The sequence below is a fragment of the Lagenorhynchus albirostris genome, chromosome 15 (genome assembly GCF_949774975.1).
Source record: "Lagenorhynchus albirostris chromosome 15, mLagAlb1.1, whole genome shotgun sequence".
NCBI classification, from domain to species: Eukaryota; Metazoa; Chordata; class Mammalia; order Artiodactyla; family Delphinidae; genus Lagenorhynchus; species Lagenorhynchus albirostris.
Genome location: NC_083109.1, coordinates 13,742,449 through 13,755,399, shown reverse-complemented (window position 1 = coordinate 13,755,399; position 12,951 = coordinate 13,742,449). Strand labels below are relative to the sequence as shown.

The window sequence follows — 12,951 nt, the reverse complement described above, 5'->3', positions numbered from 1 at the left end:
CTGTTTGCTTCCCCTATAGCCAAGGCCCAGGCCAGGAGCCATCTGGAGTTTCTCTAGTTTCTTCCTCATAAAACCCAGGAGAAGCCTGCATCTCAATTCTCATTCTACAGATGAGGAAACCAGGCTCTGAACCCAGGTCTCCCTCTAACTCCAGCTCTTTCCTAACTACCCAGAGGTGGGGGCTTTATTATAAACAGCAAGTTAGGTGCTTCTTGGTTGGGGGTTTTCAATCCTCACTGGTGTCAATATTACCTGAGGAGTTTGTAAAAGCACAGGTGCTCTGGGAAATTCTGAATCAGTTGGTCTGGGGAGAGGACCACGCATTGATACAGGTGTTTTTTTGTGTGTGTGTGTGGCCTCTCCCGTTGCGGGGCACAGGCTCTGGACGCACAGCCTCAGCGGCCATGTCTCACGGGCCCAGCTGCTCCGTGGCATGTGGGATATTCCCAGACCGGGGTACGAACCCGCGTCCCCTGCATCGGCAGGCGGACTCTCAACCACTGCGCTGCCAGGGAAGCCCTGATACACTTTTTAAAGAGCTCCAGGGACTTCCCTGGTGGTCCAGTGGGTAAGACTCTGTGCTTCAAATGCAGGGGGCATGGGTTCGATCCCTGGTGGGAACTAGATCCCACATGCTGCTTGGCACAGCCAGGAAAAAAAAAGAAAAGAGCTCCAGCTGATTCTAATGTACAGCCAGAGTTGAGAACAAAAAGCTTTTTAAGCTATCCCTAAAGAGAACTCCAAGAGGTCATTTTGAATTTCAGCCTCTCGTGCGCTGTGTGTGTGTGTGTGTGTGCGCGCGCGCATAACCATGCAAGCTTTGCAGTCAGGAAGAGATTATTTTTTCCAATTCCAGCTCCACTTTTCAAACAGCTGTGATTTAGGGGAAATCTCTTTACCTCTCTGAGCCAACTTGAGTACCATCAGAAAATCACCTAAAGACTTTATTAAACACTGAAAGACCCACCCCATAATATAATCAAAACGTCTTGGTTGGGGCTGAGAATCGCAAGTCCCCAGGAGCTGTGCTGGCCCAGGGAACACACTATGAGAATCATTGCTCTGAGTCCATTGCCGCGGTAATAAACAGTCCCTGATCAGGTCACCATCTCCCATTTCAGGCTCACTCCTTGGCACCTGCAAGGTGTATTGCATTCCCTCCATGCAGCAATGGAGTCCCATGATTATCATTATTTTATGAAGGAGGTAACCCAGGCTCCCGAACGTGAAGTGACTCGGCCAGGGTCACACAGCTGGAAAGTTGCCAAAGTCTGGGTTTGAACGCTGGTCTATGTAATTAAAGGCAGGAGAGGCCCTGTGCTATCAACTTCTTTGCAGGCATCAAGGCAAGCTCTCCCACTAGATGCTGGAGCTCATAACGAAATCCGCGCGGCACACTTAAGGCTACAATAGGCAAAAGCCTCCGGGCTTCTTACCTGATTCAGCTGCTTTCGGAGAGGCCAGCGCTGAACTCCGTGGAGGAATGGCGCCCCCTGGTGTCTGTTTGGAGAGCAGCGTTCCGCTCCCCTAACGGGGCGCTCTGGTCTTCTGAGTCATCGGCATTCTTGGGCCTCATTACTAACATGGAAACTATGATTCAGTTCATTCCATCCACAGAAAGAACTCCGGGTGTTGAAAGGGGGTGGGGACTTCAGAACTGAGGAATGTGAAGGAAGGGCGGTGGACCGGGCCCTGGGGATCTCAGGGGGCTGGGGTAAAATGGTGAAGATAGTGAAAGCACAGCTGAGAACAATCTGGACTTTCACCTTTTGACCTTCCCCAAGACTCCTGCTGAGGAATTTCCAGTACTAAATCTCCTAGGGTTGTTATCAAAGTCCGGCGTGTTCCCTGAAGGCCAGTGTCCACTTCCTGATCTGGTCCATTTGTTCATTCATTTATTCATTCAACAGATATTTTTTGAGTGCCCACTACGTGCCAACACTATTCTAGGTTCTGGCAATACAGAAATACACAGGATAGAAGCCCTAGAATGATCTGTGAATGAATGAATAGAACACAAAGAGAAAAATTAAAAGGGGGAATGGAGACCTCACTGAGAAGATGACATGTAAGCAAAAACATGAGAGAGAGAGAGAAAGGCAGATACCTGGGGAAAGAATGTTCCAGGAAGAGAGAATGGTAATAAGAGCAAAGGCCCTGGGGCAGGGCAAGCATGTACGTTTGAGGACTTGGACTAAGTTCTTGATGGCAGAATGGGATATATTTTTTCATATCAAGGAACCGCTTGCCCTGTTATGAGTGGAATGATTTTCACTAAATTCCAACACATAAATACTTATTTCAGCCTGATCAGGGCGGGTTGAGGAGAGCGCAGGGGGTGAGAAAGGGGGAGATAGGAGCTATAAACAAGTCTTCAAGAAAGTTTACTAAAATAAGGAGCAGAGAAATGGTGCAGTCCCTGGAAATGACATCTAGGAAGGGGTCCAGGTGGGAGACACATAGAAGGACTCACGTGTGTGTTGACCTTGGATGACCCCAGGCTTTGGGTCCTGGATCCTGTCCTCCTAGAGGATTTTGTTTAGTGCCAAGATTGTAACTGGCATCTTGATGTTGATGACTTCCCCATTTATGTCCCCTAAGCATGTCCAAATCTACAGACTGGTATCTCCAACCATTGTCAACTGTCTTATTTTGAACGCCTGACTGCTCCATCGAAAACTGCCCCCTTCCATTGGGCTTTGATAAGCACAAAGGTGAGGGCTGGTCTTTGTTCTCTCTTCCCTCCCACTCCACATCCAGGAATGGCAAGACCTGTGGGCTCCAGCTCCCATGCATGCCCTTTCCCACCACTCCCCATCTTTCTGTCTCCCTGCCTCACCCTCGCCCACTGTAGTTTCCTACCCAGTAGTCAGGTGGATCTGAAGAAATAAATCATGCCAGACAGCTACTTAAAATTCTCCATTGGGGCTTCCCTGGTGGCGCAGTGGTTGAGATTCTGCCTGCCGATGCAGGGGACACGGGTTGATGCCCCGGTCTGGGAAGATCCCACATGCCGCGGAGCGGCTGGGCCCGTGAGCCATGGCCGCTGAGCCTGCGCGTCCGGAGCCTGTGCTCCGCGACGGGAGAGGCCACAACAGTGAGAGGCCCGCGTACCGCAAAAAAAAAAGAAAATTCTCCATTGGTTTTCCATAACAAAGAGAAGGAAAACCCTTTTCTATGGCCTCTAATATCCTGCATGATGGCGCCCTGGCCTCTGATTTCATTTCATACATCCTCTGCCGCCTCCATTACACTAACCCCACCTCGCGTTTCTCAAAGATTCCCTTCCAAGGGAGTTTTCCTTGAGATACTCTCTTCCGGTGTCTTCGCACGGCCAGCTCCTTCTCATCCTCAAGTCTTAGCTTAAATGTCACCTCCTTGAGAGGCCTCCCCTGGTGCTCATTCTAAAGTGGTCTCCCCAGCGGATGCTTTTGTGTAAACGTCGCCTCTCTGCTCCCTAAAACACAATCTCCTACTCCAGCGCTCGTTAGTTCCTACCACCTGGTTTCCTGGACTAGCCCCAGGTCCTGGTTTTCTAGAAGCCTGGTTCTTCAGCCTTTCTTTTGAGTCAATGAACTCCCCCACAGCCTAGCAATACATTCCTTTTCTTTTTTTTGCTTAATTTAGCCTATTTTTGCTTAATTTAGTGGTCTCTGTCACTTGCAACTAAAGAACCCTAAGGATTATAGCCTCCACTATCAGGGTTCGAAGAGAATTCACTGAGCTGTACTTAAGAAGTGCTTTAGGTCAATAAAATAATAATAATGATGATAATTGAGGAGAAAGCAATAATAATAATATGAAATTCACAACCCTTATTAAGCACTGTATTAGTACGTAGGTTCTATAGCTGCACAAAGACCAAAAGAGAATGGGAGACTAAACAATATAGATTTTTATTTTTCACTTAATAGTCCATATGCAAGGAGTCAATGGCTGTTTGGGTGGCTCTGTCTTGTTGCTCAGTATCATCAATATGTGGTTTCCACCTGATGGCGCAAAATGGCTATTTCAGCTCCCAAGTGGGAAGGGAGAGGTAAGGCGCTGTCTTCTTTAAGGTCTTGATTCAGGAAGTTGCATACATTACTTTTGTTCCCATCCCATTGGCTGGAACTTTGTCAGGTGGCCATGCCTAGCTGCAAGGAGAGCTGGGAAATGTAGTCTTTAAAGGGGCAGCTGTGTGCTTCCTTCTAGTCACATTCTGCAAGGAAAACTCTATCCTGATTACTAACGGTGTCGGCATACGTTTTGCGTTTACACAGTCTTGTGTAACAGAGTTCATTTTTTTTTCACTTTGTTTTTAAGACCTACTCATGTCTCTGTGAACATCTAGTCCGTTCCTTCTGAGTACTTTTCCATACTCTGTGCATCCGTCACATTTTACCAACGCACTGTCCTAGTGATGGACCCTCATCCCTGCCTCCACCTCTACACATGTCGTCACAATGGGCATCTTTGTGCATGTCCCCTCTGGAGCAAACAAGCAGCTCTGTGGGTGCTATACTCGGGAGAGGAGACGCCAGGTCCTTGGGTGTGCAGGCGGCAAGCACCCCCAGGTTGCTCTCCAGCACAGCTGCTCCCGGTCTCTACTCCCACCAGCAGCCATGGGGGTTTCTACAGTCCCCAGAAGTTCTTTATTCATCTTTATTATACGTGTAGTTGGACATCTGTTGTTTTTTTAATGGCCATATCCATTCTTCTTTTTCTGGTCACTGCACCCTAGTGTTCCTTTGGGGAACTACCTCCAATCTTAATCCATGTGATTCGGATGGAACTGACCTTACTCTTTCACTTCCTGGTTTGACCATGTGACTGTGCACTGGCCAGTCAGCATGTTGCGTCTCTCAATCAATCAAGTGAAGGCACCTGACTCAAGCTGGGCCAAATTAGAGTCAATTGAGCACTTCCACTGGAATTGTTGGGGAAAACGCTCTCTCCTTCCCTGGGGGTGGCTAAGCTGGTTAATCATCACTGCTACCATCTTAGGGGAGAAGCTGCTTGAGGGGTGCAGCCTTCACAGAAGAAAGCACAGCTGAGGGATGAAGACCAGATATTGATGTTGTTGCTTGTGCCCCTGGAACCGACCATGCCTGAAACTGATGTGCACTGAAACTTACAGTTACATAAGCCAATAAATTCTTTCTCTGCTGCAGCCAATTTGAAGTGGGCTCAGGTTACTCACAGCCAAAAGGATTCACTCACAGCCCTTGCCCTACCCATCCTGTTGCCAAGCACACAGTGGGTCAGAGAACAAATGTTTGGTGAATGAATGTGTGAGTCCACGTGTGGGAATAAATAAGACATGAAAAACAGCCCCCGTGAGCTCTCCAAGAGTTCAGATGAGGTAGGACTACTGGGAAGGCCCATAAATAAGAAAACGGACTTTAAAAAAAATTCCTTTTGCTAAAGTCAAATTATAAAGCTAAACAAGACATAGGTAAGCTCATGCACTGCGTTCAGTTTTGTTCTTTTTGCTCTTAAACAATCAAGTAATCCTCATTCAACTAGGAAGGGAACTTAAAGCCCAGCCACATTCCACCTAGAGGGATGGAGACCAGACAAGCAGGCACAAGACTTTCTCTTCTACAGCTTTCCAGGGGTGTTGTCCTTTGTGCTTACTTTTATGAAGAGTGTGTTGACATAGGTACTAAGAAATCCCGAGTGCCACCCATCTGACGATGATTTGAACTAAAAATAAAATTTGAATATTTTTGTCTTTGAATTTTTTTTTTATTCATAAAAAAGTAATATGTGGGGACTTCCCTGGTGGTCCAGTGAGTAAGACTTCGGGCTCCCAATGCAGAGGGCCTGGGTTTGATCCCTGGTCAGGGAACTTGATCCCACATGCATGCCACAACTAAGAAGTCCGCATGCCGCAACTAAAGATCCTGCAAGCTGCAACTAAGACCCGGCGCAGCCTAAGTAAGTAAGTAAATAAATAAATAAACATTTTCTTCCAAAACAAGGACTCTGGAAGTAGGTAGCTGCTGTCGCTGGGTGAATGACACGGAGCCAGCTACTCTGTGATCATCTTGGCCTTTCTCTCATGCTGCAACAAGATGGCTGTTGTAGCTCCAGGCATCACGTCAGTGTTCAAGGCAGGAAGAAGTAAGGGAAGGGCTGGAGCCAGTTTCGTCTGTCTCTTTTATCAGGAAAGCAAACATATTCCTGGAAATACAACAGCATAGCTGGCAACCACAGCTGCAAAAGATCTTTCCAGCTTCTAAAATAGGAGGAAGAAAAGAATCAGAGGTTGGGAACAGTAGCTGGCTCAGCCAATTGGCTACATCTGCCACAAGAAACATAAAAAAGCCATAGTGTTTTGGAATATCGAAATCTCGTCTTTCCTTCAGTTCTTGCACCTAAATGATGGACACTGCCATAATTTTTCATGTGTGTATACATCCCCAGGAGACTTAATGGTAATTCAGTACATGAGTTATTAAGGGTTATTAAAATGCGGTATTCATGAACTAAAATAAGCCCATTTATCCACACCAGTGTTCTGCCTAATCCATTTGGCTGCCACTCAACGCTTGGTGGCCTTGCCTTTGCACAAATAGCTGAAATTCCTACAGTTTAAGGAAAAGACACTTTGTTATCAGAGTTATCTTGAATTAGTTATGGTTCTCAATAGCTGCTTCTGTTTCCTGTATACAAAAAGATATTACGCCCTATTGTGGTTGAACTGTGTCTTCCAAAAAGGTATGTCCAAGTCCTAGCCCTCCTCCATGGAAGTGTGACCTAATTTGGAAACAGGATAATTGCAGATGTTATTAAATAAAGATGAGGTTATACTGCGTTAGGGTGGGTCCTAATTCAATGACTGGAATCTTTAAAAGAAGAGAAAACAGGGGGCTTCCCTGGTGGCACAGTGGTTGAGAGGCTGCCTGCCGATGCAGGGGACACGGGTTCATGCCCCCGTCCGGGAAGATCCCACATGCCGCAGAGCGGCTGGGCCCCGTGAGCCATGGCCGCTGAGCCTGTGCGTCCAGAGCCTGTGCTCCGCAACGGGAGAGGCCGCAACAGTGAGAGGCCGGCGTACCGCAAAAAAAAAAAAAAAAAGAAGAGAAAACAGAACTTCGTGCACTGTTTGTGTGACTGTAAAATGGTGCAGCCACTGTGGAAAATAGTTTGGTACTTCCTCAAAAAGTTAAACATAAAATTACCTTCTGACCAAGGAATTCCATTCCTGGATATACAGTTGACCCTCCGTATCAGTGAGATCTGTATCCTTGGATATGGAGGGCTAACTGTTAGTGACTTGAACATCTTCGGATTTTGGTATCCAAGGGGGTGGCGGGGGTGCTGGTGGTCCTGGAACCAGTCCCCTTTGGATACTGAGGGGTGACTACATACCCAAGGAAACTGAAAACAAGTTTTCAAATACTTAGACAGGAATGTTCATAGCAGCACTATTCACACAAGCCAAAAAAGAAGTTGGAAAAATCCAAGTATCCATCAGCTGATGAATGGATAAACAAAATGGGTTATATTCATGCAACAGACTATTATCCAGTCACAGAAAGGAATGAAGTACTGATCCACGCTGCAACATGGGTGAACCCTGGAAACATGCTAAGTGAAAGAATTCACATGCAAAAGGCCACTTATTGTGTGATTCCATTGATATGAAATGATCAGAATAGGTAGATCTATATATAGAGAAAGCAGATTAACAATTGCTGAAGGAGGGAGGAATGGGGAGTGGTGCTAATGGGTATGGAGTTTCCTAAATTTTAGGGTAATGAAAATGTTTTATTAAAATTTTTTTTTTATTATGAGTTCTGTTTTTTTTTTTGGCCACACTGCTCAGCTTGCGGGATCTTAGTTCCCCAACCAGGGATTGAACCGAGGCCCTCAGCATTGAAAGCACAGAGTCCTAACCACTGGACTGCCAGGGAATTCCTGATGAAAATATTTTAGAACTAGATAGAGGTGATGGTTACACAACATTGTGATTGTGCTAAATACCAATGATGGTTAATTTTGTGTTATGTGAATTTCACCTTGATTTAGAAAGAGAAAGAGGAAGAGAGGAAGCAGAAGAGGGAAAGAAAGAAAAAGAAAGAGTCATAACATCTATTGCTGGTGGCCATATGGAGGAAATCCGTATACACTTGTATATTGTTACAATGGCCTTTGGGCAATATCTTTTAACATTTTGACACTTCTATGGGATAGGTTCCACTCTTAGGAACCAATATGTAAGGATATACATGAAAGATTTATGCAGTATTGTTCATAGTGGCAAAAATGGCAAACAAAGTAAATACCCATCCAAAGGGAGTGGTGAATACATTATGGTATAGCCACACCACAGAATACTACACAACCATTAAGAGGCTCTCTGCTATCTCACCTGGAGGGCTTTCCATGTGATACTGTTAAATGAGAAAATCAGGGTGCAGAAAAATGAGGACAATATGATCCTATTTATATAAACTCCTGTGTATCCAGTATACATATGTGTGAGTATATATATGTACTTGTATATGTATATGTATGCAAATACATATGTGTATATGTATTTGCAAAAAAATTACATAAGCATGAAGAAAAGATAGGACTATATCAACTAGAGGTGAGGAGTGGAGAGGAAAAGGAGAAAAGGGGAGAGAGAAGCCAACCGGAGAAAAGGAAGAAATTTCATTAGAAACGGGAAACACCTCCATATATACAATATGGTCACCTCTATGATTTTATGTAAAATTATATACATGTGTATATACACACATAAAAAAGTGAAATCAGTGCTTCCCTGGTGGCGCAGTGGTTAAGAATCCTCCTCCCAATGCAGGGGACACAGGTGGGTGTCCAGCCCTGGTCCAGGAAGATTCCACGTGCCGCAGAGCAATTAAACTCGTGCTCCACGACTACTGAGCCTATGCTCTAGAGCTCACGAGCCACAACTACTGAAGCTCCGTGAGCCTAGAGCCCGTGCCCCGCAACAAGAGAAGCCACTGCAACTAGAGAAAGCCCACGAACCACAATGAGAAGCCCGTGCACAGCAATGAAGAGTAGCCCCCGCTCGCTGCAACTAGAGAAAGCTGGCGTGCAGCAATGAAGACCCAACGCAGCCAAAAAAACAAAACAAAAACCAAAACTAAACAAAAAAAAAGTGAAATCAAAACTTACTTTTAATGCATTATAATCAATTAAGCAGAACTTAATACAAAATTAAAATTACTGGTACTTTGGCTTCAGCATTATCAATCAGTCCATGATGCCTTCTTCGTGCGGAATGTAAAGATGTATATTTGCATGAATATTATTTCTGGTGTATAATTTTCCACTTATCTGGTATTAGAATATATATGCATTATGATTCAAATATGTATTATTCAGAATCACCCCCAACATATATCCAGAATTTTCCACAGTAATTTATGTGATTAAATAATTAATATAATCTCTTACAGCACCCTCGCCCCCAAAGAAAAGAGCATTCAGTCATTGGCTTCCCAACAACTGAGGCCCTGAGAGCAGATTTGTCTTTGCCGCATAGTTTCCCTGGACTTTTGTCATGTGGACAACAAACCAGAAGACAGAGAGGGAGCAATGGAGATGTCTGTATTTTCACCTGCTGAGCATTCCCATTAGAGGATGATCCCACCCTCCTTGTCATTGCATCCGGTTCTTCTATGTCCACACCTGCGACCCTCTAGTCCCGGTGTGAACCTGTGCCACAGGCCTAGCCAATCAGAGGACGTTAATCATCTGGCCACTGTGATTGGTTCAGGGCTGGACACCTGACCCAAGCTGGACCAATCAGAGGATTCACTTCCTCCCCTAGACGCTGAAACTATCGTAGAAACTCCTTTCTTGGAACTGAGAGCGGGTGTGTTTAGCCGCCTCGTTGAGAGTGAAGCCCAGACAGAGGGAAGCTGAGAGCCTGAGGGAGTAAAAGATCCTGGTGGCGTCTTTGAGTACCCGGATCCGCCAGTGATGGAAGATAGGACTACTTTGGACATTTTATTTTAGCTCTACAAGTCATGAATGCCCCGTCCCCCACTTTTTTTTCTTTTTTTTTTTTTTCTTTAGCCAATATGAGTTTGATTCATTTATGGTTCTGGGAAGGAGTCCTGAGACAAGGGAAGAAGGATGAAGGACTAAGACTTAGACCAGTAGTTTTCAAACCTGGCTTCATAGTAGTGAAGCATTGGTGCTTAACCACAGATTCTGACTTAATTGGCCTGCGGTGTGGACCGGACATCCAGATTTTTCTAAACTTCCAAGATGTGCAGCCAAAGTTGAGAATTACTGACACAGGTAAGGTGCTTCTTAAAGTGTAGTGTGCATAAGGAACACCTGGGCCCCACTTTCGAGATTCTCACTGAATAGGTCTTGGTGAGCGCAGGAATTTACATTTCAAACAAGCTCTCAGATAATGTTAATACTGCTGATCCATGGACCACACTTTGAGAACCTCTCAACTAGAGGGCTGAGGGGAAGAAGGAAGAGAAGAGCATAGGCTAGGGGGTGAATGAGGGGCTTGGCCAGCCAGGCCCTAGAGTAGCTGAGGGGCATGGGGGGACACGGACTTTTAATTAGTATTGCTGTGAATTTCATTTTATGTTCTTGAGAGATGGGGGTGGGGTGGGAAATGCGATTCCTTTTTAGTTACTTTCAGCTGTTGAACTGTGTTTCTCACGTGTGACTCCTCCAAGGCTAAGTTTACATGGATCTGTGAGTTCACGAGGGTTACAACTATCCAGTTACCCTCCAGTGTTGTCACTAGTATTTCTGTCCATTAGAAAGTGGACACAGGTGAAGGGTGGGCCATGGAGATTTTGTCCTTTAGAGTGGATCACAGTCTAGAGAGTTAGCTCCTGTGGAAATGAGGAGCTTGAGGGGTCTTGTGGGGCCAGACTTACCTCAGAGAGACGACATTAAGTGATTTAACACTCACCAGGTATTATTTTGTGTTGTTTGCAATATGTCAGTGCTTCATCTGGGTTCCGTCTCTCCAGATTAATGGTACATCTATTGTGGGCAGGAATCTTGGGTTCTGTTTGGTTTTCCTTTGTTCTTTCTTTCATTAAACATTTCCTCAAAATTTACTATAGCCAAGCCCTGTTTGAGGCTCTGCAAATACAGATCAAACCAAGTAACATGGTAGAGACAGCTGACCACTAATATTCCCTTTCCCCTTCTTTTTTTCTTTTAAATTTAAAAATTTTTTTGTGGGACTTCCCTGGTGGTCCGGTGGTTGGGACTCCGTGCTCCCAGTGCAGGGGGCCCAGGTTCGATCCCTGGTCAGGGAGCTGGATCCCACATGCTGCAACTAAAGATCCCTCGTGCTCCAGTTAGGAATGGTGCAGCCAAATAAATAATTAAAAAAAATTTTTTTAAAAAAAAATATTTTGGCCGTCCCACGAGGCCTGGGATCTAACCTGTGCCCCCTGCAGTGGAAGCGCGGAGTCCTAACGACTGGACCGCCAGGAAAGTCCCCTCCCCTTCTTTCTTTTTTTTTTTTTAACGGTACGGGGGCCTCTCACTGTTGTGGCCTCTCCCGTTGCGGAGCACAGGCTCCGGACGCGCAGGCTCAGCGGCCATGGCTCACGGGCCCAGCCGCTCCGCGGCATGTGGGATCCTCCCGGACCGGGGCACGAACCCGCGTCCCCTGCATCGGCAGGCTGACTCTCAACCACTGCGCCACCAGGGAAGCCCCCCTTCTTTCTTTAATAATAGAACTCATGAGTTTTATTTGGCACATGGCTATATTTCCGAGCTTCTTTTGGATCTCAGTGTTCATGTGATTAAGTTCTGAGATGTTCATGTGAGCTTATGTAAGATGTGAGCAGAAATGATGCATGCTCCTTCCAGGTCTGTTTGAAATATGGAGAAGGAATTCCCTGGTAGTCCAGTGGTTAGGACTCTGCACTCTCACTGCTGAGGGCCTGGGTTCAATCCCTGGTCAGGGAATTAAGATCCCACAAGCTGTGGCCAAAATTAAATAAATAAATTAAATAATGGATATGTTCTCTCTTTGCCCTCCCCTTTACCACTGGCTGGGATGAAGATCTGTTGGCAGGAGCTAGAGCAGCAACCTTGGGCCCAGAGGTTGTGTGTTGAGAGATTGTCAATGTTTCTACCCTAGAACCACCTAAGTCTGGATTAGGTGAGAGAGAAATAAACTTGATTTTGTCTGAGCCACTGGAAGCCTGGATTGTACCCAGACTAATAAATCTCTGACCTCCACCTCTAGTGAAAGAAACAAAGAAACAAAAGAGGCAGTTCCAAAAAAAAAAAAAAAAGTGTGACAAGTGCTGAAAATAAAGATAACCCCATGGCGTTGTGGGGCTATAAATTAGGTCATGCTCAGCATAGGCTGGGATGTCCATTGATGAAGGCTAATTGAGAAGGATCCCCGAAAAGGATCCCCACAGATGGAAACTGGAGTAGGGTAGGACACTTGAATCAATTAGGATTCTTTGGCTTTAAGGAACAACAACAATGAAATCCAACAAGGACTATGTTTAAGGGGTCATTCATTTATTCAACAAACATTTACCTATCACCTGCTATGTTCCTGGCACTGTGTAGGTGCTGGTGATATGTCAGAGACTAAAACAGACAAAACCCCCCAAATCAAAACAAAACTCTGCCCTCATGGATCTTATGATCTAGTGGGGAGAGATTTATTATCTCACAAAACAAGAAATCCAGAGATAAGTGGTCTTGGGCTGGTGGATACAGACCCACATTCCTTCCATCTCTTCACTCTGCCATCCTCAGTGTGTAGACTTTGTCCTCAACCTTGTAACCTCATAGTTGCAAGACCGCTGCCACTGCTTCAGGCATCACATTGCATGCACATTAACCCAGTGGTGTAGAAGAGAGGCTGTTTCCTCCCATACAGCTCTTCTTTTATTATCTAGAAAGAAAACTTTCTCAGAAGTCCTCAGCAGACTTCAAGTCCCATTTTCTAGAATTGTATCACAGTCC

At 45.5% G+C, this 12,951-nt stretch overlaps 1 non-coding gene across 1 annotated transcript; it reads left to right on the top strand.

The window, feature by feature from the left end:
- The first annotated feature begins 11,855 nt into the window (after positions 1–11,855).
- Positions 11,856–11,928, top strand: TRNAE-CUC (transfer RNA glutamic acid (anticodon CUC)). The gene has a single exon. It is a non-coding gene; the product is annotated as a tRNA-Glu (tRNA).
- Positions 11,929–12,951: the final 1,023 nt, after the last annotated feature.